The sequence below is a fragment of the Callorhinus ursinus genome, unplaced genomic scaffold, assembly GCF_003265705.2.
Source record: "Callorhinus ursinus isolate GAN/ISIS: 27379988/994484 unplaced genomic scaffold, GSC_fseal_2.0 scaffold34, whole genome shotgun sequence".
NCBI lineage: Eukaryota > Metazoa > Chordata > Mammalia > Carnivora > Otariidae > Callorhinus > Callorhinus ursinus.
Genome location: NW_027397096.1, coordinates 2,464,418 through 2,469,192, shown reverse-complemented (window position 1 = coordinate 2,469,192; position 4,775 = coordinate 2,464,418). Strand labels below are relative to the sequence as shown.

At 45.8% G+C, this 4,775-nt stretch overlaps 1 non-coding gene across 1 annotated transcript; it reads left to right on the top strand.

Moving 5' to 3' along the window:
* The first annotated feature begins 1,961 nt into the window (after positions 1-1,961).
* On the top strand, positions 1,962-2,064 carry LOC112808486 (U6 spliceosomal RNA). Its single transcript, XR_003204361.1, has one exon. It is a non-coding gene; the product is annotated as a U6 spliceosomal RNA (small nuclear RNA).
* Positions 2,065-4,775: the final 2,711 nt, after the last annotated feature.

Below are 4,775 nucleotides of genomic sequence, written 5' to 3'. Positions count from 1 at the left end.
GTATTTGCCAGATCTACCCCAATTGGACTTGGGGTGGAGCCCAGACATTGGAATTTTGTTTTCATCTCTCTAGATTATTCCAACTTGAAGCCAGGACTGAGAGCCTCTGCTTTTATGGCGCTTTACTCCTCCAGTGGGGCTGGAGTCGCTGCCCTTGGTGCTGAATCTCTTTAGGCCACAGGCTACTCTCAGGGAGGCCCCACTTCTCACTTTGCTCTGTCAGAGTCATAAGCAGCTGTTTCAGAAATGCTGATGCACGGAGGAAGCAGTATCCCAACTCGCTCCTAGTGATTAGGGTGGAAAGATCAGCATTTCACTACATCTGCTTCCACCTCCCTAGACAGCCAATTAGCCACGGAAACGGCAGACACTGCCTGAAGGCGCTCTTTCAGGGCTGAGCTTCTAATGCCCAGAAGCACATTAGGTGCTAAACAATACTATATTCACATCAGGCAAGACCATCTTGCTTTGGGTTGCAGTATTTGCTTCCTGGAGAAAGGGGGCCTCGCCTTAGAGCTGGAACTTGGTAGCACCTGGATAGATGGGAAAGAGGGAGGGCATGCCTTGCATTCTGGGGGCATGGCCGACTGTGGAGGAGGGAACATTAGACCCAGAGTCAGAAGATGTGGGTTTGAACCTCCTCTCTACTTTTGTCTAGCAGTAGGACCTTGCAATTAACCCAGTTAATGGTCAATTCCTTCTCTACAAAACAAGGATAAAGATGGGCATCATAATTGTGTGCTAATTATGTTGTCAGAGTTATGGGAGGTAACGTTCATAAGCATATCAACAAATCCAGGGGTGCGGAGCTGACCTGACAGAAGAGAGATTTTTGAGTTTGTACTAATGGTCAGAAACCAGACCTCTTATACTTCTTCAGTCCCTGCTCTTGCTGATGTGGAGGAGGAGAGAATATGCAGGGGGTGGCGGCAGCTGTCTTCAACAATGGTAAGAGCAGCTAAGGGGGAGAAATGTGAGATCTATTCTGTGTGGTGGCAGGGGACAGACAGCTGGAGGTCAGCAATCAGTAGTTTAACAAGCCCTCCAGGTGAGTCTAATGCACACAAATACCTGAGAACCATTGCTCTGGAGCATTTCTTTGTATGGATACCCACATTCTGTTTAACCATCCTACTGTAGATGGATAATTGTTAGTTTGGAACTATTACAAAATGGGCTGCTCTGAACATCGTTGAACATAGGTTTTGGGACACATATGTACACTTTTCTGCTGGTTATATATACCTAGGAGTAAGGTTGTTGGATTATAAGTTTATAAGTATATTTAGAATACTTAGCCTTAGGATACACTGTCACAGTTTTCCAAAGTGATCGTACCGGATTTCCACCCCCACCAACGAGATAGGAATATTCCAGTTTCCACATCCTCACCAACACTTGGCTTTGTCAGTCTGAATTTGCATATGATCCAGTAACTCCATTTCTTGGTATATGTCCTCAAAGAATTGAAATCAGGGTCTCTAGGAGTTATGCATACACTGATGTTCATAGCATTATTCACAAGAAGCAAAAGATGGAAGAAACCCAAGTATCTATTGATGGATGAACGGATCAACAAAATGCATTATGTATGTCCAGCGGAATATTATTTAGCCCTACAAAGGAAGGAAATTCTAATACATTCCACAACATGGATGAACCTTGAGAACATTAAGGCTGAGAGAAGCCAGTGACAAAAGGACAAATACTGTATGATTCCACATATTATATGAGGCACCTAGAGCAAATTCTTAGAGACGGAAAATAAAATAGAAAATAAGTGGTTGCCAGGGGACTCGGGGTGGGGGAGGGTGCAACGTGGAGTTAATGTTTAATGGGTGCAGAGTTTTAGTTTTGCAAGATGAAAGGAGTGCTGGAGATGGGTGGTGGTGGTGGTTGCCAAGAGGTGAATGTATTTAACACTACTTACTGAACCGTACACGTAAAAATGACTAAGACGGGTGCTTGCTTCGGCAGCGCGTAGATTAAAATTGGAATAAGGGAAGATTGGCATGTTGCCGGCGCAAGGATGACATGAAAATTCATGAAGCGTTTCATTTTTTCAAATGAGTAAGATGGTAAATTTGATGTTACATGTATTTTACAATTAAAAACAAAGAATAAACACTGTGGGCTTAAAACTGAGGAGAGAGCGGCGCCTGGGTGGCTCAGTCGTTAAGCGTCTGCCTTCGGCTCAGGTCATGATCCCAGGGTCCTGGGATCGAGTCCCACATCGGGCTCCCTGCTCCGCAGGAAGCTTGCTTCTCCCTCTGACCCTCTCCCCTGCTTGTGTTCCTGCTCTCACTGTCTCTCTCTCTGTCAAATAAATAAATAAAATCTTTAAAAAAAAAAAAACTGAGGAGAGATTCTCTGCTGTCAGGGTCAAAGCCAAAGATGTCATTTTCATTCTGCAGTGCTCCTGGCTGTGTGTAATCACAGTAACTTGGACATTTATAAACCTTTGTGTTCTCATCTGTAAAATGGGAAAACGAATTCCCCTTTAAAAGAGGTTGTCATGGGGATCAAATGAGTATATAGGAAAGTAAGTGGTACATTGTAGATGTTCAGTAAATGTTAGTTGAATGTGATTTGTTCGTCTAAAATAGAGCTTCTGGGAGTGGCATTGAGGATCTTATGATTTGGTAATTGGCATTAAGAAGGAGACCGAAGCTTTTTTTTTAAAGATTTTATTTATTTGTTTATTTGTCAGAGAGAGAGAGAGAGAGAGAGCACAAGCAGGGGGAGTGGCAGGCAGAGGGAGAAGCAGGTTCCCCGCAGAGCAAGGAGCCCGATGTGGGACTCGATCCCAGGACCCCGGGATCATGACCTGAGCCGAAGGCGGATGCTTAACCCACTGAGCCACCCAGGCATCCCCAGGAGACTGAAGTTTTTAGTGAAAATGAAAATCTGCAGTTTGCTATTTAACTCATCTGTGTGCTCTACTAACCATCTGTAAAGGAGGTGACTTCTTCATGTCTGTTCTCTCCAAACACATGCCCATGTCCCCAGATGGAGGGCTTTCTTAATTTCTGCCTCACTGAATTCCTTCTTTGAGACAGGAGAAGGCTCAAGGGAGGTGGTTTTCCTTCCCTGCAGGATCAAGTATCCTCCTGAGAATGAGCCTCCAGGACTCAGCTTCCCCCAAACATACGCCCCACCTCCCTGCACCCCTGATCTGCCCTGGGAGATTCCCCTGAGCAACGGAGGCAGCCTGGGGCAGAGGGCTCTCGGGCCTGCAGCTGCTGGGGCATGAGTTTTTCAGGGAGGATCCTCTGGCAGGCAGGACTTTGCCTTTGACGTGGGTGGGCCAATCAGAGCTGCCACTGGGGCCAGAAGTGGGCTGGAGGAAACTTTTAGGAACAGATTCCCCAGAAACCCCAGAAACATGAGCAGCAATCCAGAGTTGAAAACTCTAAGGCCTCGCATTTAAAATGATGCTTTGGCTTGTGAAGTTCTCGTATTCTGGTTTCGTAAGAGCTGACGGCTGTTAAGTGACCAGAAAGAAGACTGAGAGCCTCGGAGGAGGCAGCTGGGAAAGAACCTGGATTTGGTGAACAGAAAGACCTTGCTGGATTTTAAACTACAGATTGTCAGGAGCTGTTGTGTTGGATCACACTTGTGAACTATTGCTGGTGGGAGATGGCAGGTGCAACAGTCGTCTCAAAAGCTGCTCTATGATACTTTTTGGTTTCGAAAGAGCAAAGACCCAGAGAGGTGGGGAAATTTATTTTTAATTAGCAAGTGCAATTGACAGATTTCATTTGAAGTGAACCATTACAATCGGTGAACTTCTACCCTCCCCGGCCTACTACCATCTCCTGTGGGTGATCACAACTGAGTGAAAACCTACACATTGCCCTGCTTTCATTCATCTGTCGGATATGCAATAAAGTACCTCCTCTGTGCCCAGCCTTTTCCTGGGCCCTGGGCATTAACTGGGTACAAGACAGACTGAAGACAGACTTTTGGGCTTCTGTGCAACTCAACTTACATACACTGCACACACACAGCCAACCAAACCAAAACCCGGCAGCAAATGCTTTGAAGAAGAAGAAGAGGAAGAAGAGGGAGAATAGAGGTGCCTGGGGGGCTCAGTCGGTTGGGCATCTGCCTTCAGCTCAGGTCATGATCCCAGGGTCCCGGGATTGAGCCCCACTTAGGGCTCTGTGCTCAGTGGGGAGTCTGCCTCTCCCTCTCTGTCTCCCTCTGTGCTCTCCTTCTCTCTCTAAAATAAATAAATGAAATCTTTTTAAAAAATTAAAATTGAAATTAAAAAAAAGATTTAAGATTGTGGCGGGGGAGAAATCGACAGTAAAAAAGCAAAACAAATAAATCAGTAAGATGAATTCAGAGGATGGTAAGTGCCGTACTGACAATAAGCCTGCAGAATGTGAGAGAGAGTGACTAGAGTATGCAATTTCAGGATATTTCTGTCTTGTTCATGACACTTTTGCATTTTCCAAGTCTGTCACAATGAAGTTGTATTAATTTTGTAATCAGAATGAAATTAAGAAAGGAAGAAACAACTGCACACTCCCAAGAAGTCACCCGGAGGGAGCACAAGGGAGCCCTTACACACCCAGCTGGGGGGGTGGTAAGGGGTTTTTCCCTGTCCCCACCCCCACCTTTGAGGCTGTCGTCATTATAATGAAACCCGCTGCACAGGGAGCCCAAGTTGGTCTCCTCAGCGCCTGTTTACCTCCTGCCTGTTTAACCAACACGAGAGCAGCTCCCACGGGCCATGATCAAAACATGAGTTCATTGTGCTTGGTTCC